Below are 22,324 nucleotides of genomic sequence, written 5' to 3'. Positions count from 1 at the left end.
TTTTGATCTTCTTTTTCTTAAGTGAGTCGCTTTAGCATTTCATATAATAAGGGCTTGGTGATGATGAACTCCTTTAGCTTTACCTTGTCTGGGAAGCACTTCATCTGCCCTTCCATTCTAAATGATAGCTTTGCTGGATAGAGTAATCTTGGTTGTAGGTCCTTGCTTTTTATCACTCTGAATACTTCTTGCCAGCTCCTTCTTATCTGCAATTTTTTATTGAGAAATCAGCTAACGGTCTTATGGGAACTTCTTTGTAGGTAACCTCCTTTTCTCTTGCTGCTTTTAAGATTCTCTCTTTATCTTTAATCTTTGGCATTTTAATTATGACGTGTCTTGGAGTGGGCCTCTTTGCATCCATCTCTCAGTGCTTCCTGGACTTGTATGTCTATTTCCTTCACCAAATTAGGGAAATTTTCTTTCATTATTTGTTCAGCTAAGTTTTTGATTTCTTGCTCTTTATCTTCTTCCAACACCCTTATAACTCCAATGTTGGTACATTTGAAGATGTCCTAGAGGCTTCTTAGCCCATCCTCATTTTTTTGGATTCTTTTTTCTTCTTATTGTTCTTATTTTTTTTCCCTTTCTTCCTTATGTTTCAAATAATTGATTTGATTCTCAGCTTCATCCACTCCACCACTGGTTCCTTGTAAAATTTTCTTTATTTCATTTAGTGTCACCTTCATTTCTGCCTGGGTCTTTTTTATGTTCTTGAAGTACCCAGTCAGCTCCTGGAGCATCCTAATAACCAGTGTTTTGAACTCTGCATCTGGTAGATTGGTTTTCTCCATTTTGTTTAGTTGTGTTTGCTTCTGTGTATTAGGCAGAGCTGCTCTGACTCCCTGTCATAGCACTGTGGCCTGTTGTAGAGAAGCGCACCAGGAAGTTGGATGGGATGGAGCCTTAGGTAATCTCCAGAGAAGGACGACCTGTGTTGCTGCTCTGTGGCTCTGTGTGGGGGGTAGGCTCAGGGAGGGGACAATGCTGCTGCCTGTACCTGGAGTTTTGTCTGAGAGGAAGTTCTCCTGGCACTCACCTGGATACCAGACACTTCAGTGTCTCCCCATATGCCACTGGTGCCCTTCCAGCTCTTGCCCTGGTGCTTAAACCCAGAGGGAGTCTGCGTAAGCCCTAAGTCCATTGTGAGCCCTTTAAGAGGAGACTCCTGAGATTCCTGCAGTTTCTTCTGCTGCCACAACCCCCACTAGTTTTTATAGCTAGAGGTTATAGGGATTTATCTTCCTGGTACTGGAACCCTGTGCTAGGTGGTCCGGTGTGGGGCTGGGATCCTTTGCTCCCGAGGGATCCCTCTCGATTTTTATCCAGCACATATGAATGTGGTACCGCTAGTTCCGCGTCTCTGCATCTCCACCCCTCCTACCCCTCTGGATGAAAGTGGCTTCTTTAATTCCTTGGTTGTTGGACTTCCATACAGTTCGATTTTCTGACATATCTGGATGATGTGTGTTTTGTAATCTAGTTGTAATTTTTGCTGTGATTGTGCAAGGAGGCGAATGGTGTTTACCTATGCCTCCATCTTGTGCCCAAAAACTTTTAATGGCTCTTTATTACCTGGAGGATAAAGTCTAAGCTCCTTAACCTTGATATGCAAGGCTCCCTAGAATCTGACGCCAACACTTATCTTTCGGCCCTGCAGACACGATGTGTTCCTTACAAATTGATTTAGTCACTGTGCTTGGGACACTGCTTGCTTTTCCCAGCATATACCTGAAAGGTCCATTTCTTATCCAGCACCTGCCGCAGGGCCCATCGTGTGGCCAACATCTTCTAAGAATCTCGCTTCCACTGCCCCAGTCTGGGGATACTTCTGTTTTCTCAACACTTCTTTTGCACTTGGCTACAAAGACTGCCTTGCCTTGTGGAAGCTGCTTTATTACTCGTGCATCAAGAGTTCTCTGGTGTATTGCTTCACTTTACTTTTCACACAAGGGTCTTTTACTTTTCCAGTAAGCTTTTTTGGGGGAAGGTGGCACAGCTGAGCATTCTGACAGCCCAGCGCAGAGCTGAATGTGCCTCAGGGCATGGAGTCTCTGGTATCGAGTTGCTGGGATCGGGGAGGGATGCCTGGGCCCCACCGGCATTGCAGCCTGAGCTGGGGTCTCATGGTTAAATGCCCCCTTCACCACGGTCTCTATAGGGGGCTGGGTGTTGAGTGCAGGCTTAGCCTGTTGCTTAGCTAAGGAAGCCAAGGATTTCCCCAAGGTCTCCTTGAGACTGTGTAAGAGGAGATTAATGCCTTCAATCCCTGGACCTCCAACCTACAGACTTGCATGGCTCTGCCCGTTTTTCTGTGACATTCCTGGGCCACGGCAGAGGAAAGCTGCTGGGGCTTTAGCCAGCTGGCGGACGCTGTGCTGTGTTCTGTAGTCTGTGACGAATGCAGAAGCCCAGGGTAGCTGTGGCAGAGGGTTTCCTTTGCCTCCCTGAGCCCCAGATACTGGCATGACATAGGGGTCCCTCTAGGGTCCCTCCTTCTGAGAAAGGGCCCTACTGTCATCCTGGGTCTGGGATCCAGCCAAGAGCCAGAGCGCCTGGTGTGTGTGTGTTGGGGAGGGGCAGATGCTCAGAGGTGAGTCCTATGGCAGCAGCTGTGGAGGGGCAAAGGAGGAGGTGGGTGTTGGGTTAGTTTTTGGCGGGGGGAGAAGCGTGGTTACACGCCCAGGTCAGCTTTGAGCAGCAGCCCAGCTAATGCTTTCCTTGCAGCCAGAGCACCTGGGCCATTGTTGAGTGGTCCGGAGCGGCCTCAAGGGACCTGGGAATGCCTGGCCATCACTGAGTACTTGAACCTGAGTTGTTAGTAACCTCACTATTTATAGGAGGGGACCTAGGCTCAGGGGGTTAAGTGACACGCCCATGTCTTGGAGCCTATTATTGAGAAAGTGGATTCTTTACCGTGTTTTTAAAAAGTTATTAACTAGGTTTTTTAATTGAAAAAGCAATTTAGCCTCTTAGTTTAGTGAGCGAACAGTAGAAAACACTTGAGAATGAAGAGCAAGTTTTCTTCCTACCCCTGATTGCTGTTCTGGAGGGCCCTCTGCAGGGGCAGCTGGCCAGGAGGAGCCCCGACCTCTGCCCCTCACAGAGCCTGGTGCTGGTCTTCCCAAGCCGTGGCCACCAGTGCCCATGGAGCTGAGGGCAGGGAAGAGGTGCAGAGGGACCGTGCATGGTTTCTTAGACAGTCCCAGAGCTTGTGCTGAGCCTGGCTGACACCAGTCCAGTAAGTCCATCTCTTCACATTTTGAAAAGGACACCGCTCATTTTGTTGTTACGGACAACACCCTGTCCCCTCCCTGACCCCTTGCAGTGCTGAGGGGACTAATTCTGGGCTTCCCTGAGAAGAATGCCCGTACCTCACCTGCTCTGGCCAGGACTTGAAAAGGAGGAAAATGACAGGGTCTTGCTTTATGATAATGTGGACTGTGGCATTGAGAAGGCTGATGTACTCCTATGTGTGCAGTGACCAGGTGTGGTCCCCATGTGGATGTGATGGAGCCAGGCTATGGGGTGGGAAGAGGGGGTGGCTCCACATCTGTGACCCGTCAGCTCTCAAGGTCAGGACTTGCTTCTTGATTGCTAACGTCACAGCATCCCCCCGCCCCCCTTTGGCTTTGGCCTGGGCAGAGCTGGAGACTCTCTGTGTACCATCATTCCTGAGTCGGTAGTCACCCGTTTCTGGTTCAAGTAGTCAAATTCTGAGTGCATCCCTCCCCCATCATACAGGTCTGCCTCCACTCTGCTCTCCAGGCTGCAGAGCTCAGCTTTTCTCAGCTCTCTTAATGGAAGTTTGCAGCGCACACCCTTCACTCTAGGGCCTGGGCAAGCTGCTTGTGGGTCGCCCCTCTCCTCTCTGACACCTGGAAGATCCCAAGAGGAAGGGACGGCTGTGTTTATCCAGAGGGAAGTAAAATGCTGTCTGTAAAAGCATTTATCTCCACATCACTCTCCCCTGCTCACTCTCTGTTTTTTCTGCGACACTCCCACAAGGTCTTTCTGCTGCGAGGGTATTACAAATGGCTCCAGCACTGAGCTATTTTATTTCAAAACCTCAGCTCATATGCCTTGACTCCCTGAGGGCCCCACTTGGTGACCTCCTGTAAATGCCAAGGATGTTTTCACCATCTGGAGCCAGTCCTGCCCCTCACATCTCACCTGTGGTCCTCCTCCTACTTCCACTGGCTCTCTGCAACCAATGGCTAAGTCTGTTTTCTCACCTCTAACCACCTCCTTTATAGCGGAAAGGAGCTGTGGATGCTGCAGCCTCCTTACCTTATCTGTGAAAGATGCTGAGTCCAGTATGAGGATCCTGGAGGTGATCAGCTGTAGACATAGAGCCTTATCCTGGGCTGGGGGAAGAGAGAGTCAGAGAGAGAGAGAGAGAGAGAGAGAGAGAGAGAGAGAGAGAGAGAGAGAGAGGGAGGGATAGAGGGAGGGAGAGAGGGAGAGGATGGAGACTGGACAGAAACACAGCAGATACACAGAGAAGGTGCTCTCAGCTTCCCAGCCTCATGGACTCCCTGTCACTTCAGAAACTACCACACTGCATCCCACCAGAGGCCTCAAGTCTTCTCTAGGTCTTTTCCTCAGTCTGGGGTCTCCTTCTCCCCACACAGCCTGCCCCTTCAAAGAACTTGGCCAGCGCAAACACACTGTCCTCAGGGCCGCCTTCCCTTCAGAGATGTCCTGCTGCACACTCTGCAGTGCCCTGCATGTCCCTGCACCAGCTGTCGTAACAGTGTCCACCTCCTGAAGTGGGAATAATGTCTTCTCCCTTAACTGTGAGCTCAAAGGATAGGGGCTGCCTACCACACTGTAGACATTCAATAAAAATTATTTGTTGAATAAATAAAATATAGCTCACGTAGCGGTAGTTAAGTCTATTTATGTACTTTGGCTAGTCCAGGTTAAAGGAAAAAAACTTTACTTATCTGCAAAGTAATGTTCTACCCACTGTCTCATTTGATCCCCTTAGCACCCTGGAAGGTAGACAGTGGGACTTTCATGTCCCCCTGTTACAGAAGAGGAAATGGAATCCATCAGAGGTTAAGAGACGAGCCTAAGGTCACTGCTTTCCACCTCCAGTCTGATTTTTCTCCCATGCCAGGTTGAGTCTGAGGGAGGAAGGAGGACTGACTTCTTCAGAGAGAGCTTCTGGGATGGGGCTGACTTGGAGTAGCAGTGTGGAGGTGAAAGGCTGTGGATTAATGTCAGTGAGAGGTGTGGAGGCCATCTTATTGGGAGGAGATATAGATGCAGTCCAGCATGCCTTTTTGCACGGGCTGAGGGAGCCTTGAATGCAGGTGGACAGAGGAGAGCAAGGACGTTCAAATTTACTGAATGCATTGCACACAAATCCTCTTGCAACAGATTTTCAAGGCAGGCATTGTCACCCACAGTTGACAGTTGTGGAAATGAAGCTTTTGGAAGTTAAGCAACCAGCTTCAGGACACATAGTGGCAGCTGGGATTGGAAACAGGGACATCTGCTCCGGCCCCTGGTGAGGAAGATTGTCTAGCAGTGGATTAAGGGCTTCGGTCTGAAATCCACAAGGGCGGTAGTTTAGAGGGGAAAAAGACTGGGGATTTCTTTTGTCCCACGCATTAGTGTCCCAGATTGGGAACAGCTATTCCTAGTCACGTGTCCGGTGTGCCGGCAGACAGACGCGTGCAGGTGCTGTGCTCCTTGGGTATTTTCCTTCAAGGCCGGGCCTTGCTGGGCCCGCCGCTGCTCTTCGGTTTCTCCCGGACCATCAGAGCTGGTCCGGCTCCCAGGCTGTTGTCTGGCACCACTGACCTGCCATGTGAGCTCATCACAAGCTCCTGGTAGCATCTCCTGGTGGTAAACCCTAAAGGCTGGGGACACCTGGACTCACTGTTTTCCCAAAGAACACCCCAGACTCATTTTTCTGTTATTGCTCCTACCGCCCCAATTTGGAAAAATGTGCAGATGGGCCTTAGACCTACTTGCATTTCACTTGTCTTCTCTTTCAGCACTGTGGTCATCATTATAATCACAGTCCAACGTTCCCTCAAGTGCCAGGTTCCAGGATATAGCAAGAGAGCCAGTGTGGAGTAGTGGGTGAGCCCAGGTCCTGGGGCCAAGCCTCCACCTTTGGGCATCGTGCCTACAGGCAGGGAGACCATGTCTTTGCCTCACAGCGTTCATCTGAGGAGCAGTGAGTCTGAAATAGTGCTTTCTACATACTAAGTGAATAGTTATCATAAAATACAGTTCCTAGAACTTAAGAGTTTCAGAGCTTAGAAGAACCTTAGCGATCATCTAGTCTAATACCCCATTTTATGGAATGAAGCTGAGGCTCGGCAAGGTGACCCTTAGAGTCAGCGAGCACCCAGGTCTCAGTGCCGGGCAGAGCCTGCACCCTAGTATCGCACTACACGTTGCCAGGGAGATAGGGCCCTTCCACATGCTCCCCAACTGTATCAGCTCACGGAGGCCGCAGGGCCTGGAACTCTGTCAAATCAGTGGCCCCACCGCAACGCCTCGGCCACCTCACCACCCTGAATGCTCCATCCAAGCTGCTGGCTTCTGCTGGGACTTCCTCCGAGCCAGGAGTCAGAGAGCAGAGAAGCCCCACACACATTTGTATTCAGGGCCTGCAGCATCATGGGGAGTGATCAAGACCTTGTTGCCCACGGCCAAGGGAAAACCTGTAATTAATCTGGCTGACCCTCTGATTTCCTCTGTCCTCCAAACACCATGTGGTGACCGCCAGCCTCCTCTCTGAGCCACCCTGGAAAATTACGATTAATAGTATCATAGCCCCAAGAAGACAAGAGAGACCAGCGGAGGGGCTATTGACACGTCAGGAGAGGAGAGGCCATCTAGCGTAACTCGGCCCGGGAAGTTCAGACAATGTGTCCACTGCCTGAACACTGTAAGCTGCTGGCAGGTGGCGCACATCATGAAGGCCTGGTCGGAATCACCGAACGTTAAGCGAGCCTCTGCTCAGTATAGGCAGTTGGTATAGCAAGTGTGTTAGGAAGTTACATGGAGCTTGCAGTTGGTTATGGAGAGTGAGCACACGCAAGTGCGAAGTTAAATAACCACTTAGCCCTCATCCATTCCTTCATTTACGCACACGTTTGCTGAGGTTTGCTGACAGCTGCGTTGCACCAGGCACTCTTGCAGGTGCTGGGGGTACAGCAGTGAAGAAGGAGAAGAAGGCCCTGCCCCCGTGGAGCTTGTGTTCAGAACACCAGCACAGAGCAGGGCTCAGGCATGCTCAGAGACACTGAAGGATGGAGCTTGTAGAAGCCGGCCAAACTTCAAATTCGGAAAAAACGGAGGTTAGTTTCCCCTTTTTGGAGGAAGTGATGTGATTTTTGGTGTTCAGTTGGACATCCTGGACGGGTAGATGGTGAAGGAGTCCAGTGTTCCATGTGTCTTTCAAACACTCGCAGGTCGGTGTGCAGGCAGGTGCTGCCACCACTGCAGCAATGAGGGCTGGGGACTCAGAGGAGAGCTCACACCATGGGAGACTGGACTGGCTTGTCAAGTCCTGCGGCCAAGGACTGAGTGTGAGTCGTGAGTAAATATGCTGACAGAGCTTTTTCCGCGTGCATCATCTGATTGGATCTTTCATTATTGCAACAGGTATTTTTGAGTGCCTACTATGTGCCAGCCTGTGCTAGGAACTGGAAACGCTGGTGGGAAGTTCCGACGTGTTCCCTGCTCTCCTGGCACTCACCACCGCACAAGGTAGGCACTGATCTTCCTGTGTTGCCAATGAGAAGACGGGCCCAACAGGAGTGCTCCCTGAATAAGATCCACGGCCAGATCCAACCTGCCTTCTGTTCGTTATGATGCGCATGGCTATCCTGCAATGTCAAAGCAGTGTCCTCCGTTGTACAGAAATATTCTGCTTTTAGACCCTCCACCTTCTGAATTACCTGAAGTACAGGATTGAGGCCCAGCTGTATTAAGGTGGTGATGATCAGAGACCCTTGGAAACTGGGAGCCATATTTGTGTGCCTGTTTTGGACCTAAATCCTGCCAGGGCTTCCATATTCAACTCTAATTGAAGAAGGAGGGTGGGATTTGTGATTACAATATAATTCGACTCTTTTGAATTTGAGCCCCAGCACCATGCAACTTGCAGCAAATGGATAAATTACTGAACCTCTCTGAGCCTTAGCTTCCACATTTGTGGGGTATGGCGTGCAACACCACCTTACAGGGTTAAAAACTGCTCCTGACTAGTTAATATTTACCAAGGGCTTAGGGTGAGCAGCACAGGACAAGCATCTATCCTTATTTCTCGTAACAATTTTTGAGGGTAATTTTACCATCCCCATATGCAAATGAAGAGGTCAAGGTTTAGAAAAGTTGACTAATTTGCCCAAGGTATGCAGCTAGTAAGTGGCAGTGCAGGACTCACACTCGCGTTTTTAAGTGTGACTTTCAGGCTGAGCCCCCCAAGCACAGAAATAAAGCAGTAAATGTTTGCTTTCTTCCTTTTCTCAGCATGTACTTCTGTGATCGCCTTTTGCCCAGATTTATGACATTATGTCTGCTTAGATGGTTTGTTTTAACCATAGAGAATATATAAAATGTACAAGCCAAATTGGGAATTTATTTTATATCTGTGTAAACTCAAAAAATGCCTTTTGACACCATCTATTCATTTTATCATTCACCCACTATTAATTGAGCACCTACTGTGTGCCTCATAATGTGCTAGGTGCTTGTCACAGCTTCCCACCTTAGCTTCAGTTCTGTGGGGAGACAGACAGTCTCATCATAAGCAGGACATTGTCCTAATGAAGAATGTTTCAGGTATGGTGGCAGCGATGTGGAGCAAGATCACAGAAAGTTTAGAGCGGAGGTATTGTCGAGCCTGGAAAAAGCCGTTTCCAGGCCATCGCAGGATGAGAGTGCATTCTGTGCACAGGCAGAGGTGGCATTCTGAGGGGAGCTGGGATCTGAGCTCTGCTGGGGTGCCAGGTGCAGGGGAATGGGAGCCAGCTCATGGGAGGAAGGGAGGAGTTTGCCCTTGATCCCTGAGGCAATGGAATGTGTCCTCATCAAGTTTACATTTTGGTAAGAACCCTGGCTGCTGTGAGCAGAGGAGGTACTGAAGAGGGAAGAGCTTGAGGGAGGGAGACCAAGATGGCTGCTATTGCAGACATCTCAGCTATTGCTGACAACTGTCTGGGTGGGAGAGAGTCGGTGGCAATGGAGAGAAGGTTACGGTGTTGAAGAGGCAGAGCTGTCGGGACTTGGTGACTGATTTGATGGGGGAAGGTTGTGGGGAAGGAGAAATCTAGGGCAACTTTTTGACTTGGGTAGTAGTGCACTGCAGGGCTAAGGAAACTGGGAGAGAAGAAGCTAGTGGGAGAGGTAGAGAGGATACCTTCTCTCTCCTGGGAGGATGTTTGAAGTGCTATGGGACAGCCAAGAGGAGATTTAAGGTGGGCAGCTACGTGCAAGTGTTCTGGGCTTGAGCTGCCAATTTAGAAGCCACACGGTGCAGACGGTAATAACCCATGGGTGGAGGTAAAATGCCCAGAAAGGGGTAATGTGAGTAGGAAGAAGGCGTATCTCCTGCATAACTTCTTTTTTATTAAAATACTCTCAGTTAATAAAGGTTGCACTGTTAGGTTCTAAGGCCAGATTCATCTAAACATTAAAGTGAAAATAGGCTTCAAGTTGATTTGTGTTGTTTTGATAAAGACTTTGAGAGCTTTATCTTTCTGCTCGCATACACTCAATTTCTCCCTCTTGAGCCTCACAAACATGTAGCACAATGGTTCTTTTTAGTCCCAGAATGTTAAGTGTGTGGGGAACAGTGGGGGGTGCCATTAAACACAAGCTTGGGAGGAGATTATTTCTCACCACAGTGCCCAAGGTCACACAGCTGACGCCGAGAGCAGCTGGGGACCTCCGCCAATGTTGTCTGTACATATGGTCTCCAAGATCAGCCAGGCTTCAGGGCCATGAATGACAAAAGTCAGGCCTGCAGGAGCTGAGTACTTCTCTCGTCAAGTAAAATCTGTAATACGCAGGCTAATCTGACACCTATTTAGCAACCTGCATAATTATTATGCTGCATGCTGATCAGGCATGAATGGAAGGCATTTGACATAAATGATTATATTTAACATTACTTTTATGTAGCCTAACCAGATTTTTAAAGTTCTTTCCTTTTTGACAGTTTAGTCATTTATCCACTCTACAAATATTTATTGAGACTATAACATATGCCAGGCACTCTTCTGGGCCCTGAGGAGATAGACAAATAAGATTTCTTCCCCCTGCCCCTCCTCTGTCAAGCGTACAGTGTAGCGCACAGTCACTGAGCAAGGGATTTAATCCATCATGAGTGAGGGTGTGAAGCTCCCCTTGACATTACTTGCTGTTGTATACCCTGCACCAGCACCTGTGAATGAAAGGACATAGGTTCTAGGCCTCCAATGGCGGAGTTGTCTTTGCCTTTTATTTTCCTCTGTCTTCCCAGAGGACGCAATTGCTTGAGGCCATCCATTCATTGAATAAATACGCACTGTGCACCTATTTTGTATACAAAGGATACAACAGTAAACTGGAATCAGTTTTTGCCCTTGAGAAGCCCACACTCATCCCAGGTATAGATACATAAATGCAGCAGCCACAGAGGCAAAAGTGCTGGTATCCAAGCTGCCGTAGGCCACTGTGATGGCCCATGGAGCGGCCCCAGTTCTGGCGTGTGGCAGGGGTTGGAGAGAGGAGCCCCCTCAGGCAGAGGAAGCATGGCGAGCACAGGAAAGCACAGGCTGCTGGGCATGCCTGGAACATTGAGTTTGTGGGGGGAGATGCAGAGTGTGATTAAACATACAGAAAAATGAGCCGTATCGTAAGTATCCAGCTCAGTGAGCTTTCGCACAGTGAACACACTTGTGTACCAGTGCCCAGCGTAGGAAACAGGACATCTCCCGCACCTGCAGGAACCTCCACATGTCCCCGTCTGGTCACTACCCATCCCCAAGGTGACTGCTAACTAGACTTCTGACGGCACAGCATGGTTTTGTGTCTGTTTTGGTTTTATGTATGGAGAGACTCATAATTTACATATTCTTTTGTGCCTGGTTTCTTTTGCTCATTGTAATCTTTATTTATGAGATTCATCGTTATTCATTTTCATTTTCATACAACATCCCATTGTGTGAACATATACTGTATTTCTCCATTTTGCTGCTAGAAATCTGGGTAGTTTCCAGTTTGGAGGATTCAGAGTGCTGCTGTGGACATTCTAGTCCCTCTGTGGTGAACGTGTGCCTATGCTTCATGTGTGCTGGCTGCAGCGTTGCTGGGTCAGTAGCATGTGTCTAGAGCTCTAGTAGGCCAGGCCTCCGAGAACAGCTCCATCCGTGTGTGCCCCCACTGACACTGTGTGAGTTCCAGTTGCTCCACGGCCTTGTCGACACTTGACATTGTCTTTTTTAAAAAAGTCATTCTGGTGGATGTATACCGGTTACTTATTGTGATTTAAAATTGCATTTTCCTGAAGCCTAATGAAGCTGAGTGCCTTTTCAAATTTGTCTAGGTCTTTGGATATAGTTGTAAGTGAAATTTCAGTTCTAGTCTTTTGTACAGGTTTCTATTGGATCGTATGTGAAGGAGGTGGGAGGGAGAATTGTTAGTACTGCTTTTCTAACCAGGGGTGACCCAGGAAAAACATATCCAGGTGCTCACCAGCCCCACCTTTAACCCCACAATGGGGAAGAGCGGGCAGCCTACAGGCTCTGCTCTCAGTGTGTTGGAAAGGTCTCAGTGAGGGGACAATGCTCGTGCTGCCTTTGGGGAGGCAGCCCCTCCAAGGCTCTGGCTTTGACATCAGAGGTCCACCTGCCCTGGGAAGGAGAGGGGTTGATGCAGAAAGGACGGGGACGGGTTAGTTTTTAGCAGATGGCAGAAGCACGTGTGGGAACCAGCTGATGATCTGGATTGAACTTCTACCCATCTGGACGAGGGAGGAACAGACATCTGAATTGTCCCTCCTGTGGACCAGGCACTGAGTATGGCAGCTTCTTCTGTATTGTCTTAGTCCCCAGCTCATCTTCACCGGACAGTGTTGTGCCACTTTTATCTGTGAGGAAACTGGGTTGAGAGAAGCCCTCATGAGGCCTCCTGCTGGCACAGGGAGGAGCTGGACTGGGACCCAGCGCTTCCCCGCACCGCTGCGCGGTGAGCAGTACATGCAGGGTGTCTGGGTGCTGGCATAGCTACGCAGCCGTGGCTCCTTCTGCTCATCCGCATCTCCTGTTGCTTACGAACAGACGAAGTTCTTCATCCCCAGTTTGATATTTTTAAAATGTGGAGCCCCATGAATCATTGCGCTGCAGTACAGCGCCCGCCCCCATTTTGATGAGGAAGGAGTGAGGACCTGAGCTTGGGCACAGAGAGGAAGAACAGAGGCGTGGAGCCAACTGGAACTCTCTGGGGGCACTGCCAGCCAGCTCTTCTGTGGAGGGTTGTTGGCCCTTCCCATAGAGGCTTGGGGGGTGGGGTGGGCAAGTACCTGGGGTTACTGGACTGGATGGTGGCCTCCCAGCAGGGGCTTAGGACTCACATGCTCCCCACTCTCTTACAGAGTCATGTCATGCGCAGACCAGCAGAGGGCCCCATGAGGATTTACAGAAGATGCCCCGAGCCTCTGCACCTTTGGTGCTGCTTCCTGTGTGGCTTGTGATGGTCACCTGCAGCCCCCACTCCCTGAGGATTGGTAAGTGCTGCTCGAACAGGGGCATCCTGGCCATGGGTGATACCTCCTCCCCTTACCCCAGGTGTCCACAGGGGACGTATGACCCTGTCTTATATCCCCTTGTGTTTGGCTGGACCTGGGTGGTGGGGGCGATGCAGCTGACAGGGTCGTAGCTCTGATGTGGTCAACCTACTCAGCTGCCAGCGTGACAAGAATAAAGACCCTGCTGAGTCCCCATTACAGCTTCTGACAAGCAGCTAGCCCATGACAGGGATAGCTGTTAGGTGAGGAAGGATCGTGGGAATGGCCCTTGGGGTTCCAAATGCAGGGCTGGACATCTGAAAATAGAGGGGGTCTCTTCTCTGGTCCACCCAAGAAGGCTTCCTAAAGGGGGCACTTTGGTGAAGCCAGGGAGGCCTCTGGGTAGCCCTGACCCACTGCTTGGCAGGGCCCTTGGCTTGGTATCTGTTTGCCTGGGCCTGTTTCTAGAGGTGGAACAGGGTCCCTTTAGGGACACATGTCCCCGCTGCTGTACTCCTTGTCCTGCTTGCTGTAGGACAATGCTGCCCCTTGTCTCGTCCCTGGAGGGAGAGAAGGAGGCTCCCCCTGAGGTCCAGCAATGCTTGGGAAACCAAGTGCTTCTTCCCCTGCTCACCCCCCCCCCCAAACTGAGCAAGGCTGGTGACTGCAGGCTGAGGCACTATTGACTGGAGGCTTAAGGACAGTTTCAGTTGCAGGGGCAGGAGACGTTGCAGCCCCGTCAACACCATGTGGGGATCTGACGGCCTGGGACAGATGTGGGCTGGGGGTTGCGGGGGGCGTTGGGGGCGTCGGTGTGTGTATAGGAAGAGGGGGTCAATGTGGACAGATTGGCGGGCATCGCAGGGAGTCATCCGGGCAGATCGGTTGTTCGTCACACGAAGGCCCGCCCCACAGCAGGCCCCAGGCAAAGCTGGGGAAGAGCCCCAGACGGACCCAGAGCCAGGCAGGTTATCCAGACAGGCGCTCACCTGAGGAAGGCAGGAAGTAAGTACTATAAGCAGGGCAGGATCCTGAATTCTGAGCTCATCCTGAAAGGATTAGAGGCTGATTTAGAATGAAGATGTCATGACACTGAGTCCCAGGGAATGGATTTAAAGCCCCAAATCAGGACTGGTCCTGGGTCTCAGAAGTTGGAGGAATAGTAGTGGTCAGGAGGCTGAGGGCAGGCAGTGACAAGCCAAGAGCTGAGGCTCTGGCTGGGGCAGGTGCCATGACCAGAGGCCAGCGGCAGGTCCCCGGCTGCTCCAGGGTGCTGGCGGCGTGCCGCTCCACTCGTGGGCAGAGGTGGTGAGAGGGGGTGCAACTGTGGCCAAATGATTTAGTTCTCCTGCTCAGCCTGCCCTGGGCTCCCCATTCTGCATGCTTAAAAAGGAGGAACTGAAATCAAAACCTTCGCTCCATCTTCCCCATTCCTTTCTACTGAAACTTCAAAACCTAACTTAATTATGCTTAGCAGCAATGCAAAATGGTTCATATCCTTAAGATGCTTAATTTATAAGATGCCTACAGTTGTTCAGCAATTGCTGCAAGGTTTTCTCCTCTGTAAATGAGTGGTTAAAGTGGTAACCCATGAATTTCCATTTGTTGCTAATGGGAAGTGGGGACGGATGGAGCCAGAATCGGCAGTGCCTCAGGCCTCGGCTCTCCTGACACTTGTTCTCCTGGAGGGAAGCAGAAAGTGGAGCTGACAGGGTCCTTTTTTGCCTGCTACATCAACAACAGAGGGCTTCAAAGGGACCCTCCTGCCCTCAAACCCACATGTGGAGCATTGCTTGTCCAGCTCTGTCAAGACTGCTAGACCTCAGTTTTGGTTCATGCCAGGCCATGTCCAACTGATTTCCAGCCGGGGCCTTGATAGCTGGCAAGTTTCAAACTGGGCCTAATCTTCTGCAGAGGCCACCTTCCAACCTCCAGCCTCAGGATGGATCTAGGTAGCTATGAGACTGAGGCTGTGCAAAGGGGCAAGGAACCTCAGATAAGTTGCCCCACTTGCTCCACCCTTAGCCCTGTTGTTCCCCTGGTGACAATATGGATGTTCATAGCCAAACCCACTGCCCTGCTTTAGGACTGCTATATTTCATTCAAATGAGGCCAGGCCAGAGATATAGCCAAATTATCTATTACAGTGTCTAGTGTTTAATCAGTAAATGAGGTTTTGTGTAAGAGAGGGGGATTTTGTTTATGACTGTGAGGCTGCCCACATAAATTCCCCAGACTGTCTCACATATGTCAACTTCTTCAGTCATTGATCTTATGAAAATGTCTTGATTTTGCTTTTGTCCCTCTGAGTCCTGGTAGTGATGAGTTTGGGAGCCACTGTTAAATGCTCTGGGAAGACTCCTCCCCATCTCTACAGCCCTCTGTGACTTTCAGAGATCATCGTAATACTTTAGAGCAAAAAAGGATGCTAAGGATGCCATTTTCCAACATGCTTACTTCACAGACAAGGAAGGCAGCCCAGAGTGGGCAGTGATGTGGCCAAGGTAACACAGCAAGTAGTTGGTTGAGCTGGTGGCCATCCACACTGGACCCTGTTGGTCTGCTTGACTCCTTGCTGCCCACCAGCGGGTTCCCTTATCCACTAGGGAAGCAGAATCCTTTTCAACAGTAATGCAAAAGACATCATCTCTTGTAGTTTTCTCCCATCCTGTCACTGACTTTTTGGTAAATGTCACCCTTGCCCCAAACACATTAGGTACTGAGTAGGTATTTGTCAGTCAAACAAATGCTAGGTTTTTCAGCCTGTCTCCTGCCTCAAATAAACCAGAGAGGTTTCCTCTGGGTTTACCCAACTGCCTTCTGTGCCTCGGAGCTATTTCTCCCATTCTATCTTCTCTGTCTGAAAAACTTCTTCTCTTCTTCCTTCACCACTACCATTGGCTTAAATAGCTCTTCCTCTGCAAAACCATTACTTAATATCACTGTGTCCTTCCCAGGGAGGAATCACCTTTTCCCCACCTTTCTCCCACTTCCCAGGTTTTGGCACTCATTGGGTTGTGCTGTAATTACGATGGGACTGCATTTTCCCACTGGACCCTGCATAGCATTAGAGAGCCACTACCTGACATAGCACCCAGTACATGCAAGAGCTTTGCACAAACTCAATGAATACAATGGTGGATGGACCCATGGCCTTTGAAAGACCTGGTTCCCCATGAACATTTTTGGTATTGTTGTTTTAAAGTACTTTCTCTGGTCTTACCTGTGCCAAAAGAGGTAGACATACTGACGGAAATAGAAGAAAAAGAATAAACAACAGAAAGAAAAAAATGTCCATCTATCTGCCTTAAAAGAATGAATTAAATGACCCGAAGATCCTCATTGGGTTCTAATGCAAATTTTGGCTATAATCGAAAGGCAGTGATTCAAAGATCCATTCACGACCTCACTCAGTAAGTACCTTTTGATGGGTAAGCACTGAGGATACGGTACTAAACGGCAACAATAACCGTGAGAGCTCCCACTTGCAAAGGCCTCCTGCTCTATCAGGTGCCACGCTAGGCATTCCTCATAGTTCAGGCGATCTCCATGCTACAGGTGAAGATTTTAAATAGCTCCTCTGAGGTCGTCACACAAATACTGGATTTTGAACCTGTCTCCAAAGCTGTCTCTGCTTTGCTCTGTGGCAGCTAGTACACCCCTGGAGACATTTGGGATAGTCCATTAATCACAACAGTCACATTAAATATACGGGGTTCTACCTGGTAAATGAATTGAAAAATGCAGTCATTACTGCTAAATAGTCTTTTGCTTTTCTGTGATTATTTCACCAACAAATAATTTCCTAAGGGCACAAAGTCTGCCTGACGGATGAGGATGCTGAGGCCTGGGATTTCCGAGGCTCACTTCTGGCAGAATTGAGTTCTGCTCGGGAGGCATCATTACACACACCAGCAGGTTCCTGTAGCAATTGCATCTCTTTCTTGTTTAAGGCTTCCCTGTGTGGTGAAGCGAAGCAGCAAGACCCTGGATTTACTTGACGCTCTGCCTTACTAGGACCCACAAGCGCTTTACAACTACCATTTTTTACTTAGTTGCTTAGAGACAGTTCTAAACATAGAGCATTTAACTGTTGTAAAGATAAAGATAATAAGAGAATTGGGAGACAAAGGGAAAAAGCAGTAAACACTGGTTTCTTATCCCATTCTGCTGTTCGTTAAATACATCTGACATTGCCGAGATCCAAATATATCGGCTGAATTCTGTGCTTTGCAGATGATTCACTGTGGGACTTTTGAGTAGTAGCCTCCCTTTAATAATCTTACCATGTGATGTGATTTAGGAAATTTTGATTGGCATGTACGTTTTCATCTCTTTTCCAAATAGAGACACCCATATAGGCAATCAGTTGGTCTTTCATATTAGTGACAAATATAAATTATTGACTTCCATCTATGGTCCAGAGAAGGAACACAGAAAGATTCCTGAGACACAAATTTCTTTCCTGGTGAACACCTTAGGGAGTCTGTGTCTTTCTTATGTCTGTTCTCCTGGGTCTAGCATGGCACCTGCCCATAGCAGGTGGTTAGTAAATTTTGCTAGGTGAATTACTTAAGTGCAAGTTATGAATCTTTAGCTGACCTGTCAGTTTTCAAATTTCTCTTCCCCCAGATATTGGTCAGTGCTCAAAAACGCCAAACAATTTTACTTAACAATGAGTGTACAGAATATGTAATTAGGACAGTAAATATTTAGGCAGGAAAAAAGGTCTGCGTATGTGTCTGCATGCGTGTGTGCCACACAGGGCTGTCTCTCCTCTGCCCGGTGCCTCCCTTCATCCGCAGGGAGTGGGAGGGGCTCAGCTGCAGGCACCCGGGCATCCAGGCAGTGAGTTCTGTGTGGGCACTCAGCCCCCCACGTCACCATCTGTCTGCACCTGCGGCACCACACAGGATGCTTTCCAGACATTCCTCTTCTCTCTCAACTTTTCCAGAACCCATTCGTGGACCATTGTCTCCTTTGCAGAGAATTGGGGAGTGAATTAGGCCTAGGCACTCCATTGGACCAATAAGGAAACTGGGGTCCCAATAAGGAAAAGTGGGTTGGTCAGGTCTCTTGGGTGGTGCCAGGACTCCTGACACCCAGCTGCCTAAAGATGTTCATACCACAGTTTGCACGTATTCTTACACACATGTTAATTTAATTTACCAATAACCTGTGAGGCACAGCATATGGAAGAAGAGCCTGAGGTCCACAGAGTCTGTGACTTGCCCACGCTCATACGGGGGCAGGGGCAGCCTCCAGGGAAGAGAGGAGAGGACACCTGTCAGATGGGCACAGGGATGAACGGATAGTCAGGAGAGCCCGTGGTCTATATATTATTGATGGACGAGGACAAAAAGCTGCCCAAGCTAGTGTGTCAGAGCCCAAGACCACACAGAATCAGGCCAAGCTAAAGAGAACAGACAAGTAATGGCAATGGACATTCTGTTTTCTTAAACATATCATGACTGATCTCTGGGAAGAAACTGGGAGAGATCCCAGTGGTTGGGGTGTCAGACATGAAGGGATGAGGCTGTTGCTTCCTTACTAGAAGTCCCAGATTTTTTCAGATAATCTTGGCTGCCTGTGTTCACTTGGGCGGCAGTGGTCTGGCTTCCCCTGGGCGTGGGCTCTGCCCTCGCTGAGTGAGACGGTCTGTCAGAGTCTGCTGCTGCTCAGTGAAGCCCTGCCTGGCTTCATGGTGCCCATGGTGCTGGAAGAACAGCCATGGTAACATTTTGTCAGCGTTTCAAAAACCTTTCTTCAGTTCTGTGTTTGCAAAGTCTTGGGAGGGGAGTGAATCATTTACAAGCTCTGGAGAGATTTTGGTTTGATGTAAAAAACACATGTTTACCAGACAAATGGAAGGGTTTGTTCTGCATACTGAGGTCCCCACAGCTGAAGGTGACTGGCTGATAGGTCGGACAGGGACTTCAGCCTCACATACAGGTTGGACCTGTTACCTGTAAGACCCCTTTCAGCCCGGCATTCTGTCTGTTCTCATCCTCGCACAGGAGGCGTTCACTCTCATTGTGTTCTCACAGCCTCTGCTAAGGGTTTAGACTGGAAGCAGCCATCTGCCTCATTAAAGCCACGACCTCATTTGGCCCCAGTTGCCTGGGTGAGCAAGAGAAGGCATGAAGCCCTACGCATCCCTTTTCTTCTCCCGGCATAGGCCTGTCTGGGTGCTTTCTTTCTCCCCGTGGCCTCTGATGGGGGAGCTGGAGGAGCATGGGCAGTGACGGAGGCCACTGCCACACCTGAGCATGTGTGAGCCTGAGCGGGGAGGGCCCATGGGTGCAGCAGCTGAGTCCGTGCCCCCCATGCACCCACACAGCTCAGCTGTAGGCTAGACAGTGGTCACATGTAGTTCTCGTTAGCCTGGGTGAGCAGGTGCATGTTCAGTATCAGGCTGGGCCTTGGCTGCTGGGGGTGCTGGGCTGCAGGAGACTGTAGACAGCTGCCAGGCTACTCAGTGGGCCCTCTGTATCTTTTTGGTGTGTTTCTTCTCATTGAGGTGAGTAATAGGGCCCAGTCAGCTTGTGGGCCAGGTTGGAAAAGCCCATGAAGCCCATGAAACTCACACCGACAGGCGTGTGCGGAGGGAACAGAGCCCAGATCAATCAGGCTCAGCACGTGCAGGCTCAATGTGCACATGTCTGGGGAGGCAGGCAGTGCTACCATGCCAGACTTGGCAGGCACTGCATGGGGCCCTCTCCAGCTGAGACTGTTAGCATCATCCGCCTCAGAGAGGTCTGCAGTTCTGAAACTCCACCCCAGGGTGGACATTAGTCACTCCTCCGTCAGCTCCTCTCACTCCTTGTGCTCCCATTGAGGAAACCCATGTGACTAGAGGTGAGTGCCCATCTGGGGCAGCCCACGAGAAGGTCCCACATGTGTCTTCCTCTCTCTCAGTCCCTTCCGCCCCAACCCACCCAGGTGTCTTATGTGAGTCTTCTAAGCTGATAGGGGTCTAAAGGTCAGGGGACAAATGGAACGAGATGTGTAACGGGAGCACAGGGTTGGCTCTGGAAGGCTGCAGCTTGGTACAGAGTTCGATGCTGGAGCAGAGTATGAACTCCACCCTTTGCTGGTTGTATGGCTTTAGGCAAGATCTTGTTCTTAGTTTATCTATGATATGGGGTAGCAGTAGTACCTACCTCCTGTTTTTACGAGAATTTAATAAGTCACTACATAGAAAGTACTCAGAACAGTGCTCGGCACGTAGGAAGTGCTGGGAGAGTGGCATCTGTTACGAAGTCTCAGCCTTCCCTTGCCTGGAGCATGCTTCTCCACTCCTCCACCAAGTGATGTTTCTTTCCTTTTTCTAAATCCTGCTTTACATTGACCTCCTGCTAGGAGCTGAGAATCCCCGCCCCCCACATCAGAAGGCTCTTCCAGAACTCAGGAGGTGTGCAAGCTCACACAGCCACGCATATGTTGCACTGTCTGCATTGGTACATACCCATCTGTTTCCGCAAACATTAAAAACAAAAAAACAAAAAAAAACTTATTTGAACTCCATTTACCCCACAAGCCTAAGAGTGTCGTGTGAGACTGAATTCTATCTTCTCTACTCCCCCATATTGTGGGCTTTCCTCATTGGGGCGATGGTCCAGGTGATGGATCTGAATGATCTTCCATCTTAAAAACCGCCTAAGCCCCATGGCTTTCTTTAGCAAACCACCTATTTCTCTTCCTTTTACAGTGAGACTGCAAAGGAACTGCCTATTCAAATTGTTTACATTTCCCTTCCTTTTTTACTTTAATGATAGGATTTCCTCCCATGAGAATTTTACCACCACCAAGGAGCCACATTGCTAAATCCAATCATCTGTTCCCCAGGCCCCTGTTGCCAGCGACAGCCAGCGGACAGTCTTCCCCTCCCTCTCTCTTGAAATACTTCCTTTTCTTGGCTTCTGGGTCACACCCCATCCTGGTTCTTGCTCTGCATTCCTGGTCACTTCTTCTCAGTCTCCTTTGTAGGTTCCTCCTCGTTTCTGGGCACTCTGTGCCCCAGTGATCTCATCCTGCCTCCTGGCTTTATATGCTTGGGACTCTCACCTCGCCTCCAGCTCCCACCTCTTGCCGTAAGTCCATACTCATACACACCTACCAGTCATCCCCACTTGGAGGTCTAAGAGAAAGTCAAACTTGGCATGTCCAAAATCAAGCTATTGACTTTCTCCTCTGAACCTGCTCCTCCTGCTGCCCCCTTTTCATAAACCGTAATGCCGTTCTGTGTTTGCACTTAGGCTTGATCCTGTCTTTCTGGGAAATCCCATATCCTCTTCATCAGCAAGTCCTGTTTGCTCTGCCTTCCAAGTATAACCAGAATTCAACTACTCTTTGGCACCTTACTGTTGTTTCCCAGTTCTAAGACAGCTTCTCTCTCACTGGGATTTCTGCAAAGCTTTCCTACTAGTTTCTCTGCTTCTGTTTTGACCTTGTCACTTTGGATTCTCAAAATGTCAACAGGAAGGATTCTTTTAAAATGTAAGGTGGATCATGTCAGTTTTTTGCTCGAGTCCTCCAATGTCTTCTCATCTTGTCTCATCTCATGTCATCTCATGTCATGTCAGAGTGACAAGTACTTACAATGTCCCACAGGGCCCTCTGTGACCTGCCCCATTATTCCTTCACTTTTCATCCTCACATTACCATCTCCTCTTGCTCACTCCATAACAGCCCCAGTGCCAGAGCTTCCTTTCTTTTTTTAGACTCACCAGGCATGCGCCCACCTCAGGGCTTTTGCACTTGCTCTTCTCTCTGCCCAGATATCTGAACAGTTAACTCTCTCAGTTCTGGCAGATCTTTCCCTACCCTCCATCTCCCTCAACTCTTCCTTGCTTTATTCTTTCTACAGCACTATCACCATCTGATAAACTGGTTCTATTTGTTTATTGTCTGAGTCTTCCCATCAGGAAAAGCCCTCTTTCCTTTCTGGTTCTCTGCTGTTTTCCCAGCATATAAGACAGGGCCTGGTAGAGAGTAGGTGCTTATTAAATATCTACTAAATGGTTAAATGATGTAGACCCAAGGGAAGTCCCAAAGAAACTTAAAATTTGAAGGTATTGGAAAGCAGAGATTATGATGGTCTCATTTGACACAAAAGACATTTTTTAATTTGTAAAAATTTATTTATTGATATTCCTTTTTCCTTTATTTTCTTTTAAAAAATATATTTTATTGGTTATACTATTACAGTTGTCCCAGTTTTTCCCCTTTACCCCCCTCTGCCCAGTACCATCCCTCCCTCCAGCAATCCCCCGCTTAGTTCATGTCCATGGGTTGTGCATGTAAGTTCTTCAGCTTTTCCATTTCGCTTATGATTCTTAACATCCCCCTGTCTATTTTGTACCTACCAATTATGCTTAATACCTGAACCATTACCCCCATTATCCCCCATCCCCCTCCCTGTTGATAACCCTCCAAATGATCTCCATATCTATTATTCTGCTCCTGTTCTAGTTGTTTGCTTCATTTATTTTTGGTTTTGTTTTTTAGGCTCAGTTGTTGTTAGTTATGAGTTTGTTGTCATTTTAATGTTCGTAGTTTTGATCTTCTTCTTTTTCTTAAGTA

General features: G+C 49.0%; 1 long non-coding RNA gene across 1 annotated transcript in view; it reads left to right on the top strand.

The window, feature by feature from the left end:
- The window catches only part of LOC149997378 (uncharacterized), a 229,057-nt gene that overhangs the window by 183,467 nt on the left and 23,266 nt on the right, over positions 1 to 22,324 (top strand). The window contains exons 2-3 of the long non-coding RNA XR_016507261.1: positions 7,633 to 7,737; positions 12,608 to 12,739. This is a non-coding gene — a long non-coding RNA (uncharacterized LOC149997378). The remainder of the gene's footprint in view (positions 1 to 7,632; positions 7,738 to 12,607; positions 12,740 to 22,324) is intronic.

This window comes from Furipterus horrens, unplaced genomic scaffold, assembly GCF_987537825.1.
Source record: "Furipterus horrens unplaced genomic scaffold, mFurHor1.1.pri manual_scaffold_11, whole genome shotgun sequence".
Lineage (NCBI taxonomy): Eukaryota > Metazoa > Chordata > Mammalia > Chiroptera > Furipteridae > Furipterus > Furipterus horrens.
Note: the sequence above shows the minus strand (reverse complement) of the source record. Positions and strands in the feature narration are given on the sequence as shown.